The sequence below is a fragment of the Macaca nemestrina genome, chromosome 1 (genome assembly GCF_043159975.1).
Source record: "Macaca nemestrina isolate mMacNem1 chromosome 1, mMacNem.hap1, whole genome shotgun sequence".
Taxonomy (NCBI): Eukaryota; Metazoa; Chordata; class Mammalia; order Primates; family Cercopithecidae; genus Macaca; species Macaca nemestrina.
The window spans coordinates 136,080,202-136,103,935 of record NC_092125.1 but is presented as its reverse complement, the minus strand read 5'-3'; the positions used below and the strand labels follow the sequence as shown (position 1 = coordinate 136,103,935).

At 37.7% G+C, this 23,734-nt stretch overlaps 1 protein-coding gene and 1 long non-coding RNA gene across 7 annotated transcripts in view; one reads left to right on the top strand and one right to left on the bottom strand.

Moving 5' to 3' along the window:
* The window catches only part of LOC112427362 (uncharacterized), a 137,001-nt gene extending 123,959 nt beyond the window's left edge, over nucleotides 1-13,042 (top strand). Inside the window, exon 3 of the long non-coding RNA XR_003018888.2 lies at nucleotides 4,014-13,042. This is a non-coding gene — a long non-coding RNA (uncharacterized lncRNA). The remainder of the gene's footprint in view (nucleotides 1-4,013) is intronic.
* The window catches only part of LOC105485445 (dihydropyrimidine dehydrogenase), an 875,814-nt gene that overhangs the window by 99,177 nt on the left and 752,903 nt on the right, over nucleotides 1-23,734 (bottom strand). The window lies entirely within an intron of this gene.

Genomic DNA, 23,734 nt, shown 5'->3' with positions numbered 1-23,734 from the left:
AACAGACCAGAAAAACTAGATTAATTGAGGCATTGGTAGGGAAAATATATGCATATAAATAAATACATGAAGTCATAACCCAAATTGGATTTGTTGTAGAAGAGCTAGAAGTCAAGTAATATAACATGTACAGGCAGAACAGAAGGAGGAAGACAGAGTCGGACCTGTGATCTCTGTCAGTAAACAGAAGGTCCATGGTAAGCATCAGCCCAGGATGGCAATGTGACTTGATGCCAATAATGAAAGGTTGAGGAAAGAAGGTGGCATGCCTGCAAAAGCAGTAATTTATCCTAAGTTCACTGAATACAGGTGAGTGAGCATTGTATTATTTCTACTACAACTGACTGTCATAGGTCACTGGGAAAGAGGTAAAATGTTCAACAATCTTGCCCACAGATTAGTAAAATCTTAATCTGCTCTCTGCCAACTCAGAATCAAATCCCAAGCATTAAAAACAATGATTCTCTCTGGACAGGATGACAAGTAGAGGTGGTAGAATGTAGTAGTCAAGTGTGGAGGTTCTGTGAGCACACAGATCAGGACCACAATGCTGCCTCTGCTCTTTCCAGCATGGGACCTGGGACAACTTCCTAATCCCTCTAAGCCTTCCTTTTCTCAACAGCATAGAGAATAACAATTCATACCTTACATAAATCATTGTAAGATTAAAGTAGATAACATAAAATGCCCTCAAATAACAACCATTGAAGGTTTTTAATTTGTATTATCATTATCATGATTATCAATTCTACTTTTCCTTGGACAAATAACCTTATACTCATAAACTGATTCTAACAGTTTTGTCTGTTTTATAGGATGAACACATACATCATTGCATGGAAAAAGCAGAACTTCACCTGGCTGTGCATTCTGTGGGTGCAGTTTACAGGCATCACCTGTCACTAGAATAGTAATATTAATTGTAATGCTAAGATATGGAAAGACAAAGATAAAGGTGTAAGATAAAGCTCACTAAAACAAAGGGATCTTGATGTGGAAATGTTAGTATTTAGACAAAGCATAAGGGTGCAAATAAGCAAAAAGAATTTTTATGTTTATGACCATGATACAAAGAGTTAAGAAATCCAGGTGAAAGTGGATTTTCCCTCCCACAGAATTTGAAACGCCCTCATTGTCACAAGTGTAGGCATCGCTGAAGGTGTTATCTTTCTTCATAGGCTTTCTGGTCTCTAGCCAGTGGGGAGAAGGAGATTTTGATTTTATAAACTCCAGAACGCATATATTAATGAGTAAAAAATGCTTCACAAGCTGGTCAACAGTGTTTTTTGTCATCCTTCAAGTAATAAAATACTTAAAACTCCTATTAGGTTCTGACGAGTCCAAAAATGTCAAGAGGAGGGAAAGACATGATTTGATACAAAGTATAGATCTGATTTCTGTGTACGGGAATTCATATGAATTTGTTTTTATTGCACTGATTTTGATAACCTGCCATAAAACTTTTGTTAATGCTAAGAGGAAAGACATAGCTAATGCTATAAATTCACTTAGATATCTCTGCCTTACATATTTTGGTATCAAATTAAATTTATCACTTCATTATCCCTTCCTGGCAGTTGGAAGTTGTAGACTTTAATGGAAGGTGCCAGGGTTGCTAATAGAATCTTCTCGTCACAGATGAAGGAAATGTAAAAGCAAAACTCACAAAGATTTGATAGGATTTATGCTAAAAGACAACAACACCCAAAAGCACAAACTAAGAATGAAGCCTGTGCCCTATCGGGAGAAGGAATTAATTATCTAACAGATTTGTAACTCTTTCTCTACTATAAATAAAAATGTAGCAATTTTCACAAATGATCATTTAGCCAGAGCCAGCCATTGCCTATAGAATGGAATTAATGAGGACATTTACATAAACCTTATAGTGTTTTCATCCCTCAAGACTCAGTTCATCTGTTGCCTCCCAAATGCTCCTGATGCCCCAGGTTGAGATGGACACTTGTTTCCTTCTAATTCCATAACTCTGATAGCATAATAGCAGTTATGTTGAGGAGCGGTAATTGAATGGTTACAGGCACAGTGTTTGCAATAAAAGAACTGGGTTTGCATCCCGCTTCCACTAATAAATAGCTAAACCTCTTTAACCTCAGTTTTTACCTTTGTAAAATGAGTATATCTATTATATATACACACACACACACACACACGTATACAAAAGATATACACAATTATGTAAAGTATTTAGAGTTTATTACTATATATATATATACCATTGATCATCAATGATAAAGAGTTTATCTTATTCATCACTCAATCTCAGTTATCTACTGCAGTGCCTGGCATGGAATACTCAATATTTGTTGAATGCATAGGTGTTTATTTAAATGATTAAAATCCAAACACTAACGTTTCTGAGGCAGGGATATGTAAAATAAATTCTAATTAGTACCAAAAACCAAAATCTGTCCAGAATTATGTGAGTTCAGAAAAGATGTGTGATACTTGTTTCCAGTTACAGTTTTTTAGGAGTGGCATCCTAGATAATAGGAAGTACAAAGGCAGAAACCTGAATACAAAAATATAGGCAGAATGAAAATATAGTTTTTGACTCTTTACCAATTTGCAATACTAATGCCCTACAAAATGCACAAAGTGTACCCAGAGTGAATGGGAATTCAACCTCGAGTGTTTGGTCTTCAGTTCTATAAATGTTATAATTTTATTATCCATTAATAATAATGCTATTACAAGACAAAATGTCAATGCATATATTAAAGCATTAGAAATGTATTTGATTTAAAGTTTCCAGACAAATTTCCCACTGGGTTTGTTTGTATAAGGGTAGGTAGGACGTTAGGGCAAGAGAGTCCAGCCCTGCATGTAATATCCTATCAGCAATCAATTTAAGGTTCTGTTCTGGAAGCTTTGGCCTCAGGCAAGGCCAGCTTTTGTTAACGGAGGCTGCAGGCACTGGCTGATCCTACAAAGCAAAGCAAATGGAAGGCCTACCAAAAGACCTAATCAAATTTTCCATTTTTAAGAAGCAGCTTCTCCTTTGAGTTGTGACACCACATCCACTACCTACTCCGCTCCTCAAGGAGCAGATGTGCCCCTTCTCTGTTTCTAGGTTCTAGCCAGCCTCCCTGATGTGAAAGGCCGAAAGTCTTCCAACTCCACACCCAGCTGCTGGCAAGTTGGCAGAGTAAAATGCATTTGTTTATGCCCCTAGCCATTCATTTTCTTTAAGCCGGTTTCCAGCCAAGATTTTTATCTAGGTACCAGCTATTCTTTTCCAGTAGTTAACTTCATAAGGTTTTTAGTTCCCAAAGGCTACCTGATTAAAAGTAATTTGGGCATAAAAAATGTCTTTGGTATTTCTTATATGATATGTCTTATTTTGTCCCTAGAAATATTACCAAATGCTTATCCTGTAGTTTCTTTCAGAGTGAGTTTGCATTTCTTGAAAAAATTAACAATGTATTTATAATATGTATGATTTATAATATGTATTTATAATATGCAGTATTTATAATATGCACACATTTTAAGTATACAGCTACATTTTAGACAAATATACACATTCACAAAATTACCATCCCAGTTGAGATATAGGATAAAAATATTACTGGAGAAAACTACTGTCTTGATTTCAAATAATGTAGACTTGCTACTCCCATTTTAAACTCCACATAAATGAAATTATTTGGTAACTGCTCTTTTGTTTCTGGTTTCTTTCCCTCACATGTTTGTGAGATTCAATTAACTCAAAGCCTTATGGATATGTGCTTTTATTTCTCTTGGAAAGATACCTAGGAGTAGAATTGTTGGGTCTTATAAGAAATTGCTGGAGAGTTTTCCAAAGTAGTTGTACCATTTTATATACTCATTAGCAATGTATGAATTTTCAAGCTGCTCAATATCTTTGCCAACATTTGATGTTTTCAGTATTTTGAACATTAGCTATTCCAGTGGGTGTGAAGTAATATCTCATTGTAGTGTTCTACCGTACTTTCTAATCTCACCTAAGCATTTTTCTCTCTTTTACCTAGGTTGTCAGTTCTTGTTCAGTGCTTTTCTTCATGTAAGAGAATACTATTCCCAATCAAAGGACAGACTACCAAAATTATGGTGATGTGCAAGGTCACCTGTGTGATGAAATATAAGCTGATTATGTCAACAGATGCATCTACCAAAACATTTCCTTGGTCTCCTCCTGTAAACTTCCTTTGGGTTTCTCAGGAGGGGCAGAATGAACCACTATCAACATGGTACCACAGACAGCCTTATCAGAATCTTGGTGAATTCATTCAACAGAAGTCTTCTCCATTTTGGTGCCAAAGCAACAAAGGAAGAATAAAGGCAAGGGTCTGCTTCTCAATTATACTTTATTTCCCTTATTCAACTGCCACCTTCTTCTATAAGCCTTAGCTCCTACCTAAACCAACTAATCCGTACCTCTTAGCCCAAAAAATCATCCTTGAAGCTCATTAGAATCAAGTGCATCTCTTATTAATTGATTCAAAAGTGGGAAAAACCATTTCACATAATTTAGGCTACATAAAATTTTTAAATACAGTGCAAATCAATTGAACTGTCCTTTCGTGTTGCATCTTTCAACAGCTGAATATTCTATATGGCATTTCACAGAACTATGATTTGATTTGAGAACATCTGCAGCAGTCTGGAACACATTTTCCCCTGTACTTGACTTTTAGCTCATTATAGCTCTCAGATGTTCTCTCGGCAATCCTGTGACATATTGGAGTGTTACTGAACAAACATCAGTGAAGCCTATGTCTTGAGTAGTGTCAATCTCAGTTGAAAATATTTCAGCTTTCTTAGCATCAACACTAGAAGAATTTAATTAACCCACTGAAACTTTCAAAATGATAGTTAATGCATGGAAGAAATGAGAAATCAGAAAAGTGGGGCGAGAGTGGATAAGCGCTTAACCTCTCACAAGCTGATGCCTACCACTGTCAGCCTCTGCTTAGGCAGGCCATGAGACGCCTTGCTGCTCTGTGTAGCCTCCCGCATTCTGCCATGAAACCTCTGGATTGCTCTATTGCCCCTATGGAGATGGAGAAGGTGGAGGTGGCAACTACTGCTGTCGTGCTCCCCTGGTCCCTACACAAGGTCAGCTTCCAGGCTCTAATCAGCTCTCATCCAGATGCTCTCATGTTTTTAGTAGGTGGGGCTGGGAGACCAAGGTCAGAAAAGAGCTGTCGGCAGTGACACGGTTTTTTTGCCCACTGCTGCTATTACATTAAGGAAGCAGCTGGTGAGATAATGTATGCCAAAGTGCTTTGTAAATTATAAAGTGCTTATATAATTGTCAGGGATAATCACTACTGTTGTTTTACTCTGAGGTTGCAGAAAGAGCACTGAACTGGGATGTTGGGTATTAAAATCCACCAGAAAGCTGGATATAGGAATGTGTAGGGTCCACAGGGAAGTCTTTGGTGAGAGTACAGATTTGGAAGATAACAATAAAGAGAGTCAAATTGGCTTCAGGAGTCAAATGAGCATACAGTAATATAAGAGCCACAGATGGAACAAGGGAATACCAGTATTTAAGAGACAAAAATGTGTGTGTGTGTGTGTGTGTGGGGGGGGTGTCCTAAAAGATTAACTCCAAGAAGTTTCTCTTCACACACAGAAATATTGTTTATCTCCAGGCCTTTGCCAAGTTTTATGCCTTATCCTGGAGTATTTTTCCCACTCCTACTAGACTTTGTTTCAGGTTATCCTGGAGAACATTCTCAAGCTCTTCCCCTGCTGTCTGTGTGTATCTCTATAATTGCAATTATCACACTATATTATAAATAACTATTTAAGTGTTCAATTTCCACACAGTCTGTGATCCTTTTAAGGGCACAATTAATTATATTATTATTAATGTTTGCATCTATAATGACCAGCATATACGAGGTACTAACGATTGTTTCCTTGAAAAAAGTAATAGAGACATAGGAGAAAAGTGTGTTTAAAAGTCAAAGAAGACATTTCATGTATGAAGGAGTAGTCAGTTGTTGAATGTAACACAGATTTTGCAGAATAAAGACTGGGAAGTATCTACTGGATTGGGTGATCAGTAGTAAACAACTCAACTTTAGCAGGAGCATGTTTAGTGATTTTGGGGGTTGCCAGTGGGTAGAAATCTAACCTTGATTAGCTGAAGACAGAAAAGCAAGTAAGAAATGAAGGACAGTGAGTAGAGATGACATTTTCTAGAACCTGAACTGTGAGGGGAAAAAGAAATTTGGACTATTATTTCTTTTTTTTTTTTCTGACATTTCTATAAGATATATTTGGATCAGGAAATACGGGCTAAGAGAAAGTATGTATATTGTCCAAGGCTTACTGCTTACAAGACAGAAACCATGAGTAAGGTGCACACTCTTCTTGGTTCCACAGTTGGATGAGGCCAATTGCTGGATATCCTCCTAACTGATTTAAAGTCAGGCTGTCTTAGTCTGTTCAGGCTGCTACAATAAAATACCATAAACTTGGTGGCTTATAAACAACAAACATTTATTTCTCACCATTCTGGAGGCTGGAAAGTTCAAGATTGAGACCCTGGGACTTGGTATCTGGGAATGGCCTGCTTCCATACAGATGGCACCTTCTCACTGTATCTTCACATGGTGGAAGGGGCAAGGGATCTCTCTGGGGTCACTTTTATAAGGACACTAATTTTAAGACCTTCCAAAGGCCCCACCTCCTAATAGCATCACCTTGGTAGTTAAGATTTTAACAAATGAATTTTGGGGGGACACAAACATTCAGACCATAGCATAGGCCCAATGAGGGAATAAACATCTTAGCTATATGTTATGGAAAGAAAGGCTATGTGGTAGCCTGGAGCACTCTGACAGGAGAGGTCAGACTACTAGTGGAGTGATATAATGGGAAACTGCACTACAGCACCAGCTACTTGCAGATGGGAAGGAGTGCAGGATAGGAAGTGAAGAACACAAAAAATGAGTGTATTAGTCCATTCTCACACTGCTATAAAGACATATAACAGAGACTGGGTAATTTATAAAAGAGGTTTAGTTGACTTACAATTCTGCACAGCTGGGGAGGGCTCGGGAAACTTACAATTGTGGCAGAAGGCGAGAAGGAAGCAAAGGCACATCTTACATGGTGGCAGGCAAGAGAAGAGTGAAGAGGGAAGAATCCCTTATAAAACTATCAGATCTTGTGAGAACATACTCACTATCACAAGAACAGCATGGAGGAAACTGCCCCCATGATCCAATCACCTCTCACCAGGTTCCACCCTTGACATATGGGGATTATGGGGGTTACAATTCAAGATAAGATTTGGGTGGGTACACAAAATCTAACTATATAAATGAACTTTCACCAGGTCCCACCCTTGACACATGGGGATTATGGGGGTTACAATTCAAGATGAGATTTGGGTGGGGACACAAAATCTAACCATATAAATGAACTTTCACCAGGTTCCACCCTTGACACATGGGGATTATGGGGGTTACAATTCAAGATGAGATTTGGGTGGGGGCACAAAATCTAACCATACAAATGAACTTTTCCATTTCATAATTTTTCACAGGGCTAAAGAGCCGGCTACCCCTCTGGAAACAGTTACAATTTATCTGGAATTCTATATTAATCCTCATAGGCTGGTTGTACTGTGCTAATAATAGACCCTTAAATCTTAGTGGCTTAACAAAATAAAAGTTCCTTTCTTACTCAAAAAAAGTCTGCTGTGTCTCTAGCTGTGCTAATACATGGTATCTGACCATCTAGGCCATCCATTTTATGTTGCCACCATCTCAGCATGAGACTTCAGTGTTCATCGTGGCAGAGGAAGGGAGTAGGGGGAACTGAGTGCTAGTGCTTAAATGCTTCCAGCCAAAAGAGTCATACACTACACTTTGCTCACATTTCATTGACTAAAGTAAGTCACTTACTTATATGGAACACCAAGGGGCATGGAGGTTTGCCTGTCTTATAAAACCAGAGGGGACAAAGAATAGAAAATATTAGCAAGCACTAGCAAAATCTACCACAAATGCCAAAAGCATGCAGTCAGATGGCCTTCCAGCCTTACTCTATATCTCAGTGAAGATTATACACATTAGCACTGGAATCATTTTATTTTCCTAGGAGGACTGGATTACCACAAATACCATGTGTTTGCCTTTGTTTGTTTCACTTGGGACTTACATTAAGTGGAAAGAAAGACTTGGTAACATTTAGGGTTTGAAAGACGCCCAGATCGATAGCCTGATCATGGGTGGGTGACATTCTTCAGCTCAGCTGGGCTGGGCTGAGCAAATGAAGAGACTAACGGCCAGCACAAGACCTAGAAAAGGCTCTATAGTTTGAGATGAAATGGGATAAAATTGATAAGTAGGGAAGACAAGCGAAATGCTTTAAAGATGTATTGCAACAAATCTTCAAAAGGCACAGTCTTGACAGTGAAACAATCCACAGCAGAGTGGCCAGCATGGTGTAAGGGCTGGGAGTGAAGGCTTCAGGGCACTTCCAGTCTATGAGGCACTTCACAAACAGTGCCTGAAGCTGCAAATCAAAGGCTTCTCAGTGTAACATTAGTCACATTTTCTGTGCACGTTGTAGTCACATCTTCTCAGACACATTTCGAGGGGTCACCTGTGACTAAGAAGCACAGAACTATTATAGGGCATGGATTTGAGCTACCAATAACATTGCTTTTTAAGATTATACTGCACAAAATAGAGTGGATATTTGATAATTAGGTGGTTAACTAGATCAATATGGGTAACCAAATAGAGTAACCAGGTTTCTAAGAAGAAAAGGAAAGGAGATGGATATTTCATCTGAATGTCTAAACTGATTTGGTTAAGTGTGAGAATGCCAATTATTCAGGGCAACTGAAGATATCCTCACCTATTCTTCCTAAGCTCCCAGGGTTTGGGTAAAGTGGTTCAATATCAGTTATGTTCTATATCATCTTGAAGCTAAAAATAAATTTAATTATGGTTTGTTTTGTTTGGTAAATTAAATCCCCCTTTTATTATTCCAAACAGCAGACATTTCAATTTTTTTCCCCTGAAATCTTAGATGAGGACAAATTGGCATAAAGCTCAATATAATTATAATTTCTGTTGACTCTTTACATTATCAAAATGACTCCTTTGACTCCTATAATTACCAGAAAATTATATCTTCAAACTAATATTCCCTTTATTCAAGTGAGCAGATAGGCTTAACGGGAGATATAACAAATACATGTTTTTCTCAGGAAGAGTATCAGGGGCATAGCTCAAAATTACAGAGAGGTATTTTCTTTACTCCATAAAATGAGGATTGGGAACAAAGCTAACTGGTTTGCTATAAATGTCCACTGATTTTGTAAAGATCATAGAAGGAAAGGTATAGCATGAATTCAAAGCTAGAATTTGAATTCAAGTTTTAACTTACACGGATATAGTAACGATTTCTTTTTAAATCTTCAATCTCCACCCAGAACAAGAACAATCCTCATTTTTTTTCATGGTTTAAAAGTAACATCAGAATTAATGTGGACAACTTGTGTTGAATATGAAAAGCACTTTTATACAAGTTTTAAGTATATAATTAATATTAATAAGGTGCATTCTGATTAAAGTAGTTATATTGGATGAAGTATGAGGAATTATACCTAACCACCTCCATGGATGTGACAAAAGAAGTAATTGCATTTGTATTTGGCAATTAGATATCAATTTGATGTAGTAAGGAGAAATGTGGAATCATAATTTGTATATGCATGATGGACAAAAGGAAGGAACTTATGGGAGAATGACATCACAATGAAAATGTTGTATGGTTTACATTTTATTTCAGGCATGCAATGGTGGATTGTGATAAGGCAGTTGTAGTGGCTACAGATTCAAAAAGCACATTGCTGCCCAAATTCCTAGACCCGGTGACCTGTTGGTACTCCACACTCAGACAGGAAAGTGGAAATCCATGTTCTGTACTATCTCATCCTATATCTCAATGTCCATGCAGGCACTGACAGTTGATCACACACCTCTGCTGGGTTAGGCTTTGCATCACAAGCTTCCTCTATACAGGGCTCCCAGCAGGTACTACCAAATGATTAGAGCTGTGCTGTAAAATGAACCAACTTACCCCTGGGATGAGAGAAACCAAGCTGGGGAGGCTTATAGGACTTCACAAGCTATTCTGGTTATAAGCAATGCAAAACTACCTCTTCCCATAACTTGAGGGACTCCCAACAGCCCCTCCACTAACGGTTCATGTTAAATTCAGATGTTAACTTTTGGCAACAGCAGTAGACACCTCCTTTCTGCCTATTTTAGGAAGAATGATGGACTACTTATGACAGTTCACTGCCCAAACCTAAAGTTAATTAATTTATCTCCATTTTACCTGGAAAGTGAACACTTCTGAATTATTTAGAAGCTTTTCGTGATAGGACGTGCTTCAAAAGACAAAGATGCTAACTTTTGATCAGATTAAACAAAACTAAGGTAGTAAAATCATGGTATTAATAGGTTAAGAGAACTTCTAAAAACAATTTGTAAGTACCACCTGAAAAATCTGCACAAAGGAGAGAAGAAATCAACTTATAAGTATTGCTGAAATGTTTCTATATACCCCAATATTACCAATATATTTTGGATATGAATATATCACATATTCAGAATTACCCCAAATTGCGTATCTATCTATGCATCTCCATGTTACGAATACTTATAATAGCAACTGCCATGTATTGATTGCTTACAACTACATGCTATATACTTTAGATACAGGATTTCTCTTTTTTATCACAGAAGACTTCTGTGTACATATACGATTTCTAATCTTTACAAAGTACTGCAAAATAGCTATCATCATCTCAGTTTGCTTTTACAAAATGGAGGATTGTGGGATCCATGTAGCTGTTCCAAGCTCACCCGGTAGTAAGGCATCACGCCTGGATTTAAACTCAGACCTGCTGGGTTCCAAGCACTCTCCTTCTGTGGTAAGCTTTTGACTACAGCACATTGACTTATTTGTGGGATCATCACACACTGATGAGACGATCAGAAGCTCAGAACAAGATGGGGCTGTCAAATTTTATCCAACATTTTTTGCTTCTAAGGAGGAATAATCACCATTTATAAAACAGGTGTCTATCTTATTTTTACAGGATATTTGACACTCCAGCATCCTACTTAAGATATTACTCAAACCATCTGATGATATTGAGATGTAGATTAAGTCTCCATAACATGTATGCCATACATTCTGATCTGATAAATTTGAACGTTTGAACTTTCAGGGACTGGTGTTTTGTTTTTTATTTTCCTTCCTCCTGCCCTATGAAATGAACTAAAACAATAAAAAATATGTAGCCTCATGTGATCTGACTACAATCATAGAAAGTGACCTCAATAATATATTTTATATCAAATCATTACCCAAATAACTGATAGAAATGTAAATATCATCTGGAACTTTTCTAACAATATAATGTAACTGTCTGACAGTCCCAGGGAGAATAACTGCGGGGACAAAGCTGCAATGGGAGAAGATAACATGGACAAGAAATACACGGCCATACAATGAACTTGAAGAAAAATGGCTTTCATCCCCTTCCCTTCTCCTCTTTTCTGGGTTAGCTCCAAGAACAGTCATTACGGTAAAAAAAAAAAGTCTCCCAAAAACGTTATCATAGACACATAGGAGTAAACTGCAAGAGCCTACCAGCAGGTCTTCATCATAGATTTTCCATTTTAAGATTATATATACTCATCGATAAAATTAAATTTTCTAATGATTAAAGTTTACATTTTGAAAACATTATCATACATTTATTCTGGGTGCAAGTTCTTCATGAGATACAAGTATATGAATATTTTCTCCCAATCTGTGACTTGAGTTTTCATTTTTTAAATTGTATCTTTTGATGAGCATAAGTTAATTGCGACGAAGCATAATTCATCTATTTTTTCTTGTATGGTTAGTGTTTTTTTGGTATCCTGTCCAAGACATTTTTCCTTTCCCCAAGGTTATAAAGATATTTACTTAATGTTTTCTTTTAAAAATGTACAGTTTGAAGGCAAGGAATATATGCCTTCTGTTCAATTTTGCTGTGAATCTAAAACTCTAAAAAAAAAATCGTATAGTCTTACCTTATAAAAGAGTTTACTTTTTGTATGATATATTTAAAATTAGTTTTTTGTCCTGTGAGAGGTAGATATGAGGTTCATTTTTTAATATGGGTATCCATTAATTCCAGTACTATTTATTGAAACAGCTTTCTTTACTCCATTGGATTGCTTTTGCAACTCTGTCAAAAATCAATTTAGTGTATATGTGTGGGTTTATTTCTGGACTTTCTATCCATTCCATTGATCTATTTGTCTACCCTGACACCCAAACACACTTGCTTGATTACTGTAGATTTATAGAAAATCTTGAAGGCAGATAGTACAAATTCTCCCACCTTCCACTTTGTTCTCCTTTTTCAAGATTGTTTTGGCTATTCTAGTTTGTCTGAATTCCAGTGTAAATTTTAGCGTAACTTGTCAATTTCTAAAAAACACATGTTGGAATTTTGATTGGGATTATGATGTGTATACAGATCAATCCAGTGAGAAATAACATCTTAATATATCTTACCATTGATTTAAGTGTTCTTCAATTTTTCTTCAGCAGTTCTTAACTTTTATTTTAGATGCAAGGGTACATATGCAGGTTTGTAATAAAGGTAAACTTGTGTCATGGGGGTTCTCTATACAGGTTATTTTGTCACTCAGGTATTAAGCCTAGTACCCAGTAGTTATTTTTTTCCTGATCCTCTCCCTCCTTGCACCTTCCATCCTCAAGTAGGCCCCAGTGTTTGCTGTTCCCCTCTTTGTGTCCATGTATTCTCATTATTTAGCTCCCACTTATGAGTGAGAACATGCAGTGTTTAGTTTTCTGTTCCTGCATAAGTTTGCGAAGGATAATGGCCTCCAGCTCCATCCATGTTCCCACAAAAGACACAGTCTCGTTCCTTTTTATGGCTGCATGGTATTCCATAGTGTATATGTACCACATTTTCTTTATCCAGTCTGTCACTGATGGCCATTTAGGTTGATTTAATGTCTTTGCTATTGTGAATAGTGCTGCAATAAACATACGTGTTCATGTGTCTTTATGGTAGAATGATTTCTGTTCCTTTGGGTATATATTCCGCAGTGGAATTGCTGGGTAGAATAGCAGTTCTATTTTTAGCTCTTTGAGGAACCAACACACTGCTTTCCACAATGGTTGAACTAATTTGCACTCCCACGGACAGTGTACAAGCATTCTGTTTTCTATGCAACCTCACCAGTATCTATTATTTTTTGACTTTTTATTAATAGCCATTCTGATTGGTAAGAGATGGTATCTGAATGTGGTTTTATGTGTATTTCTCTAATGATTAGTGACACTGAGCTTCTTTTCATATGCTTGTTGGCTTCATGTATTCACATGGCTGTGAAAGCAATTCTTCTTTCAGTGCAGATATTACATATATTTTAATTTGTTCCTAAGTATTTTATAGTTTTTAGATGCCATTGTAAATGACATGTAAGAATTTTAATTTTCAGTTCATTGTTCCAATTGTTCATGTAGAACAGAACTATTTTTGTATATTGTTTTTGTATTATGAAACTTCGTTAAATTCACTTATTATTTTAATAGTGTATTTATAGGTTCTTTAGTATTTTCTATGTATACAATCTTACCATCTGCAAATAAAGAGAGTGTAAGCCCATTTTTTTTCCAATCTAGATATCATTTCTTTATTTTTATGATCTTATTGCACTGGTTAGGACTTCCAGTACAATACTGAATAGAAGTATAGACGTAGAAAGAATGGACATTCTTGCCCAGCTCTTGATCTTAAGAGAAAATAATTTATCCTTTCAACGTTAAGTATGATACTAGCTATAGAACTTTTGTAGACGTTTCCTTCTATTAATGAATTGCTGAAGGCCATTATTATGTTTGGATTTTGGATTTTGTCAAATGCTTTTGCTGATCTAAGGACTTATAACCAGAATACATTAAGAACTCCTAAAACTCAATTAAAAAATTAAAAAATGGGCAAAATATTTGAATAGACACTCCACAGAGGAAGATATACGGATGGCCAATAAGAACATAAAGAAGTGTTACATCATCTTATTAGGGAGATGAAAATTAAAATCACAGTGAGATACCAATACATACGTACTAGAATAGCTGAAACTAAAAAGACTGAGAATATCAAAAGGTGGCTGGAACATAGAAGAACCAAACACCCACCCACAGCTGGTAGGACTGTGAAATAATAAAGCCACTTTGGACATCTGTTTGGAAGCTTCTTGTAAAACTTACGCATCCACCTTATGACTGAGAAATTATACTCCTATGTACTAGCTAAGAGAAATGAAAACATGTTCACAAAAAGAGTTATGCAAGTATGTTTATAGTAAAAATATTCATTACACCAAAAAATTAAAAACAGCCTAAATATAATTTTGAGTAAATAAATTGTAGTATTTTAATAAAATATAGTATTATTTACCAACAAAAATAAACTAATACCTACAATAATATGAAAAAATCTCCGCAATATTGTAGCGAATGAAAGTTGCCATACACACAAAAATACATATTCTGTAGAATTTCATTTATGTGATGCTAAAAAACATGAAACAACTAATCTACGGTGACAGGTGTTAGAAGGTATTTGCGTCTGGTGGTGGCAAAGGAAGAGGTAATGGCTGGAAAAGTGCACAAAGCATCTTCTGAGGTGTTGGCAATGTTGCATGCTTTGGCAGAGATGAGGATTTCACGGATATATGTGTTTGTCACAACTTGTCAAATGGTTCATTTAAGACCTCTGTATTTTTCCTCTAGGTAATTTATATTTCAATAAGGAAAAATAAGTGGCATAGAAGATACAAAACTTTTAAAGTTGTAAATAGGAAATTATAGTATCCTCTTGTGAGACTGTCATTATGCATTTGGTAAGGATCTTGCTGTTGACATTTATCCATTTCTTTGGACACTGCTTTATTCTCTGTGTTGAATAACTTGCCAGAAAAGAAAAAAATAGATAATTAGATATCTACATATAATATTACCACAACCATATAACAATAGTTTTATGAAATTGTGTTATTTCAGTTTTATTTTTTTATTAGTATAAATTTAAGAGGTACAAGTGCAGTTTTGTTACATGGAGATATTGCATAGTGGTGAAGTTTGAGCTTTTAGTGTAACCATCACATGAATAATGTACATTGTACCCATTAAGCAATTCCTCATCTCACATCCTACTTCTACCCAATTCCTCATCCTACACCCTGCTTCTACCCTCCCACTGTTTTGAGTCTCCAATGACTATTATTCCACACTCTATGTGCATGTGTACACATTAATTAGCTTCCACTCACAAGTGGGAACATACAGTATTTGACTCTCTTTTCTGGAGTTGTTTCACTTAAAATAATGGCCTCCAGAGGGCGCAGTGGCTCATGCTTGTAAGCTCAGAACTTTGGGAAGCTGAGGTGAGTGGATCACTTGAGGTCAGCAGCTTGAGACCAGCCTGGCCAACATGGAGAAACCCTGTCTCTACTAAAAATACAAAAATTAGTTGGGCGTGGTGACAGGCGCCTGTATTCCCAGCTACTTGGGAGGCTGAGGCAAGACAATCAGTTGAACCTGAGAGGCAGGGTTATAGGGAGCCGAGAACGTGCCATTATTGCACTTCAGTCTGGCTGACAGAGCAAGACTGTGTCTCAAAGACATAAATACAAAAAAAAATAAGTTAAAAAAGTTAAAAAAAGATAATGACTTCAAGATCCATCCATGTTGCTGTAAAAGACACTATTTCATTCTTTTTTTATGGCTGAATAGTATTCTACATTTTCTTTATTATCTGTCAATGTACATTTAGCTTTATTCCATATCTTTGCTATCGTGAACAGTGCTGCCATAAACCTATGAATGCAAGTATCTTTTTGATGTAGTGATGCCTTTTCCTTTGGATATAAACCCAGTAGCGCGATTGCTGAATTGAATGGTAGTTTTATTTTTAGTCCTCTGAGAAATCTGTATATTCTTTTCCACAGGGTTTAAACTAATTTACATTCCCACCAAAAATGTATAAACATTCCCTTTTTTTCCCCCACATCCTCACCAATATCTATTATTTTTTGACTGTTTAATAAGAGCCATTCTGACTGGTGTAAGATAATATCTCATTGTGGTTTTATTTTACATTTCTCTGATGATTAGTGATGTTGAACAGTTTTTCATATGCTTGATGGGGTTTGTCTTCTTTTGCAAAATGTCTGTTCATGTCCTTTGCCTACTTTTTAATAGGGGTTATTTCTTTGTTGTTGTTGACTTGTTCGAGTTCTTTGTAAATTCTGGGTGACAGTCCCCTGCTGGATACGTAGTTTGCATATATTTTCTCCCATTCTGTAGGCCCTCTGTTATCCCAATTATTTCATTTGCTGTGTAGAGGCTTTTTACTTTAAGTCCCATTTGTCTATTTTCAGTTTTGTTGCATTTGCTTTGAGGTCTTTGTCATAATTATTTTTGCCTAGATTAATGCCCAGAAGAGTTTTCCTTACATTTTTTTCTAGTATTTTTATAGTTTCAGATCTTACATTTAAATCTTTAGAGGGCGGAGCAAGATGGCCGAATAGGAGCAGCTCCAGTCTCCAACTCCCAGCGCGAGCGACACAGAAGACCGGTGATTTCTGCATTTTCAACTGAGGTACTGGGTTCATCTCACTGGGGAGTGCCGGACGATCGGTGCTGGTCAGCTGCTGCAGCCCGACCAGCGCGAGCTGAAGCAGGGCGAGGCATCGCCTCACCTGGGAAGCACAAGGGGGAAGGGAATCCCTTTTCCTAGCCAGGGGAACTGAGACACACAACACCTGGAAAATCGGGTAACTCCCACCCCAATACTGCGCTTTAAGCAAACAGGCACACCAGGAGATCATATCCCACACCTGGCCGGGAGGGTCCCACACCCACGGAGCCTCCCTCATTGCTAGCACAGCAGTCTGTGATCTACCAGCAAGGCAGCAGCCAGGCTGGGGGAGGGGCGCCCGCCATTGCTGAGGCTTAAGTACGTAAACAAAGCTGCTGGGAAGCTCGAACTGGGTGGAGCTCACAGCAGCTCAAGGAAACCTGCCTGTCTCTGTAGACTCCACCTCTGAGGACAGGGCACAGTAAACTAAACAAACTCAGCAGACACCTCTGCAGACGCAAACGACTCTGTCTGACAGCTTTGAAGAGAGCAGTGGATCTCCCAACACGGAGGTTGAGATCTGAGAAGGGACAGACTCCCTGCTCAAGTGGGTCCCTGACCCCTGAGTAGCCTAACTGGGAGACATCCCCCACTAGGGGCAGTCTGACACCCCACACCTCACAGGGTGGAGTACACCCCTGAGAGGAAGCTTCCAAAGCAAGAATCAGACAGGTACACTCGCTGTTCAGAAATATTCTATCTTCTGCAGCCTCTGCTGCTGATACCCAGGCAAACAGGGTCTGGAGTGGACCTCAAGCAATCTCCAACAGACCTACAGCTGAGGGTCCTGACTGTTAGAAGGAAAACTATCAAACAGGAAGGACACCTACACCAAAACCCCATCAGTACATCACCATCATCAAAGACCAGAGGCAGATAAAACCACAAAGATGGGGAAAAAGCAGAGCAGAAAAGCTGGAAATTCAAAAAATAAGAGCGCATCTCCCCCGGCAAAGGAGCGCAGCTCATCGCCAGCAATAGATCAAAGCTGGATGGAGAATGACTTTGATGAGATGAGAGAAGAAGGCTTCAGTCCATCAAATTTCTCAGAGCTAAAGGAGGAATTACGTACCCAGCGCAAAGAAACTAAAAATCTTGAAAAAAAAGTGGAAGAATTGATGGCTAGAGTAATTAATGCAGAGAAGGTCATAAACGAAATGAAAGAGATGAAAACCATGACACGAGAAATACGTGACAAATGCACAAGCTTCAGTAACCGACTCGATCAACTGGAAGAAAGAGTATCTGCGATTGAGGATCAAATGAATGAAATGAAGCGAGAAGAGAAACCAAAAGAAAAAAGAAGAAAAAGAAATGAACAAAGCCTGCAAGAAGTATGGGATTATGTAAAAAGACCAAATCTACGTCTGATTGGGGTGCCTGAAAGTGAGGGGGAAAATGGAACCAAGTTGGAAAACACTCTTCAGGATATCATCCAGGAGAACTTCCCCAACCTAGTAGGGCAGGCCAACATTCAAATCCAGGAAATACAGAGAACACCACAAAGATACTCCTCGAGAAGAGCAACTCCAAGACACATAATTGCCAGATTCACCAAAGTTGAAATGAAGGAAAAAATCTTAAGGGCAGCCAGAGAGAAAGGTCGGGTTACCACAAAGGGAAGCCCATCAGACTAACAGCAGATCTCTCGGCAGAAACTCTCCAAGCCAGAAGAGAGTGGGGGCCAATATTCAACATTCTTAAAGAAAAGAATTTTAAACCCAGAATTTCATATCCAGCCAAACTAAGTTTCATAAGTGAAGGAGAAATAAAATCCTTTACAGATAAGTAAATGCTTAGAGATTTTGTCACCACTAGGCCTGCCTTACAAGAGACCTTGAAGGAAGCACTAAACATGGAAAGGAACAACCGGTATCAGCCATTGCAAAAACATGCCAAAATGTAAAGACCATCGAGGCAAGGAAGAAACTGCATCAACTAACGAGCAAAATAACCAGTTAATATCATAATGGCAGGATCAAGTTCACACATAACAATCTTAACCTGAAATGTAAATGGACTAAATGCTCCAATTAAAAGACACAGACTGGCAAACTGGATCAAGAGTCAAGACCCATCAGTCTGCTGTATTCAGGAGACCCATCTCACATGCAGAGACATACATAGGCTCAAAATAAAGGGATGGAGGAAGATTTACCAAGCAAATGGAGAACAAAAAAAAGCGGGGGTTGCAATACTAGTCTCTGATAAAACAGACTTTAAACCATCAAAGATCAAAAGAGACAAAGAAGGCCATTACATAATGGTAAAGGGATCAATTCAACAGGAAGAGCTAACTATCCTAAATATATATGCACCCAATACAGGAGCACCCAGATTCATCAAGCAAGTCCTTAGAGACTTACAAAGAGACTTAGACTCCCATACAATAATAATGGGAGACTTCAACACTCCACTGTCAACATTAGACAGATCAATGAGACAGAAAGTTAACAAGGATATCCAGGAATTGAACTCAGCTCTGCAGCAAGCAGACCTAATAGACATGTATAGAACTCTCCACCCCAAATCAACAGAATATACATTCTTCTCAGCACCACATCGTACTTACTCCAAAATCGACCATGTAATTGGAAGTAAAGCACTCCTCAGCAAATGTACAAGAACAGAAATTATAACAAACTGTCTCTCAGACCACAGTGCAATCAAACTAGAACTCAGGACTAAGAAACGCAATCAAAACCGCTCAACTACATGGAAACTGAACAACCTGCTCCTGAATGACTACTGGTTACAGAACGAAATGAAGGCAGAAATAAAGATGTTCTTTGAAACCAATGAGAACAAAGATACAACATACCAGAATCTCTGGGACACATTTAAAGCAGTGTGTAGAGGGAAATTTATAGCACTAAATGCCCACAAGAGAAAGCAGGAAAGATCTAAAATTGACACTCTAACATCGCAATTAAAAGAACTAGAGAAGCAAGAGCAAACACATTCGAAAGCTAGCAGAAGGCAAGAAATAACTAAGATCAGAGCAGAACTGAAGGAGATAGAGACACAAAAAACCCTCCAAAAAAATCAATGAATCCAGGAGTTGGTTTTTTGAAAAGATCAACAAAATTGACAGACCACTAGCAAGACTAATAAAGAAGAAAAGAGAGAAGAATCAAATCGACGCAATTAAAAATGATAAAGGGGATATCACCACCGACCCCACAGAAATACAAAGTACCATCAGAGAATACTATAAACACCTCTACGCAAATAAACTGGAAAATCTAGAAGAAATGGATAATTTCCTGGACACTTACACTCTTCCAAGACTAAACCAGGAAGAAGTTGAATCCCTGAATAGACCAATAGCAGGCTCTGAAATTGAGGCAATAATTAATAGCCTACCAACCAAAAAAAGTCCAGGACCAGATGGATTCACAGCTGAATTCTACCAGAGGTACAAGGAGGAGTTGGTACCATTCCTTCTGAAACTATTTCAATCAATAGAAAAAGAGGGAATCCTCCCTAACTCATTTTATGAGGCCAATATCATCCTGATACCAAAGCCTGGCAGAGACACAACAAAAAAAGAGAATTTTAGACCAATATCCCTGATGAACATCGATGCAAAAATCCTCAATAAAATACTGGCAAACCGGATTCAGCAACACATCAAAAAGCTTATCCACCATGATCAAGTGGGCTTCATCCCTGGGATGCAAGGCTGGTTCAACATTTGCAAATCAATAAACATAATCCAGCATATAAACAGAACCAAAGACAAGAACCACATGATTATCTCAATAGATGCAGAAAAGGCTTTTGACAAAATTCAACAGCCCTTCATGCTAAAAACGCTCAATAAATTCGGTATTGATGGAACGTACCTCAAAATAATAAGAGCTATTTATGACAAACCCACAGCCAATATCATACTGAATGGGCAAAAACTGGAAAAATTCCCTTTGAAAACTGGCACAAGACAGGGATGCCCTCTCTCACCACTCCTATTCAACACAGTGTTGGAAGTTCTGGCTAGGGCAATCAGGCAAGAGAAAGAAATCAAGGGTATTCAGTTAGGAAAAGAAGAAGTCAAATTGTCCCTGTTTGCAGATGACATGATTGTATATTTAGAAAACCCCATTGTCTCAGCCCAAAATCTCCTTAAGCTGATAAGCAACTTCAGCAAAGTCTCAGGATACAAAATTAATGTGCAAAAATCACAAGCATTCTTATACACCAGTAACAGACAAACAGAGAGCCAAATCAGGAATGAACTTCCATTCACAATTGCTTCAAAGAGAATCAAATACCTAGGAATCCAACTTACAAGGGATGTAAAGGACCTCTTCAAGGAGAACTACAAACCACTGCTCAGTGAAATCAAAGAGGACACAAACAAATGGAAGAACATACCATGCTCATGGATAAGAAGAATCAATATCGTGAAAATGGCCATACTGCCCAAGGTAATTTATAGATTCAATGCCATCCCCATCAAGCTACCAATGAGTTTCTTCACAGAATTGGAAAAAACTGCTTTAAAGTTCATATGGAACCAAAAAAGAGCCCGCATCTCCAAGACAATCCTAAGTCAAAAGAACAAAGCTGGAGGCATCATGCTACCTGACTTCAAACTATACTACAAGGCTACAGTAACCAAAACAGCATGGTACTGGTACCAAAACAGAGATATAGACCAATGGAACAGAACAGAGTCCTCAGAAATAATACCACACATCTACAGCCATTTGATCTTTGACAAACCTGAGAGAAATAAGAAATGGGGAAAGGATTCCCTATTTAATAAATGGTGCTGGGAAAATTGGCTAGCCATAAGTAGAAAGCTGAAACTGGATCCTTTCCTTACTCCTTATACGAAAATTAATTCAAGATGGATTAGAGACTTAAATGTTAGACCTAATACCATAAAAATCCTAGAGGAAAACCTAGGTAGTACCATTCAGGACATAGGCATGGGCGAAGATTTCATGTCTAAAACACCAAAAGCAACGGCAGCAAAAGCCAAAATTGACAAATAGGATCTCATTAAACTAAAGAGCTTCTGCACAGCAAAAGATACTACCATCAGAGTGAACAGGCAACCTACAGAATGGGAGAAAATTTTTGCAATCTACTCATCTGACAAAGGGCTAATATCCAGAACATACAAAGAGCTCAAACAAATTTACAAGAAAAAAACAAACAACCCCATCAAAAAGTGGGCAAAGGATATGAACAGACATTTCTCAAAAGAAGACATTCATACAGCCAACAGACACATGAAAAAATGCTCATCATCACTGGCCATCAGAGAAATGCAAATCAAAACCACAATGAGATACCATCTCACACCAGTTAGAATGGCAATCATTAAAAAGTCAGGAAACAACAGGTGCTGGAGAGGATGTGGAGAAATAGGAACACTTTTACACTGTTGGTGGGATTGTAAACTAGTTCAACCATTATGGAAAACAGTATGGCGATTCCTCAAGGATCTAGAACTAGATGTACCATATGACCCAGCCATCCCATTACTGGGTATATACCCAAAGGATTATAAATTATGCTGCTATAAAGACACATGCACACGTATGTTTATTGCAGCACTATTCACAATAGCAAAGACTTGGAATCAACCCAAATGTCCATCAGTGACAGATTGGATTAAGAAAATGTGGCACATATACACCATGGAATACTATGCAGCCATAAAAAAGGATGAGTTTGTGTCCTTTGTAGGGACTTGGATGCAGCTGGAATCCATCATTCTTAGCAAACTATCACAAGAACAGAAAACCAAACACCGCATGTTCTCACCCATAGGTGGGAACTGAACAATGAGATCACTCGGACTCAGGAAGGGGAACATCACACACCGGGGCCTATCATGGGGAGGGGGGAGTGGGGAGGGATTGCACTGGGAGTTATACCTGATGTAAATGACGAGTTGATGGGTGCAGCACAGCAACATGGCACAAGTATACATATGTAACAAACCTGCACGTTATGCACATGTACCCTACATCTTAAAGTATAATAATAATAAATAAATTAAAAAAAATAAATCTTTGATGCCTGATTTTGGGTGCATTTTTAAATATGGTTAGTGATAGGAGTACAATTCAATTTGTATTCATATGGCAATCCAATCATCCCAGCACTATTTATTGAAAAAGGTGCCCTTGTTCTAGTGTATGCTTTTTGTCAACTTTGTCAAACGTCAGTTGGCTGTAGATATGTGGCTTTATTTCTGGGTTCTCCATTCTGTTCCATTGATCCATATATCTATTTTTATACCAGTACCATGCTGTTTTTGTTACTACAGCCTAATTGTATCATTTGAGGTCAGGTAATGTGATGACTCCAGCTTTGTTCTTTTTGTCAAATTTGCTTTGGCTATTTGGACTCTTTTTTGGTTCCATATGAATTTTAGAATTGTTTTATCAATAACTGAGAATAATGTATCTGGTCATATGGATATAATTTTGGTTTCTATTATCAAAACAAATTCTTGTTTTCAGAGTTGCTGTACAACCACCATGACAGCAGCATTTCTGATTTTAACCTAATGAGAGCCTCTTAATGAGCACAGATTATGTTCATTTATTAATATCACCAATATGTATTTCATCATTTTTAAATACCTACTGAAAGTACAGCAATTTGGCAGGCTTATTGTTTTCTTCTAAAATGACTGCTGCTATTCTTAAAAGGATCTAGCTGGAATTTTAATTATACATTGGCTTTCTTTTTTCCTCCTAAATAAGGACACAACAGGTAATTCATGCAATTTAATTCTATAAGCATGTAGCATTGTGTTAGGTGCTTCAAAACTCCAGTATGAATAAGATATTATCTTTCTTTCAAAATGCTTGTAATGACCTGCAGCAATGGACAAGAAGATATACAATTAAAAGAAAATGCAGTACTTGCAATACTAGCTATAGGAACCATGGGCTGTAAGAAAAAGAAAAGGAGTGATTTGACTTTCCTGGAGGCCAAGGC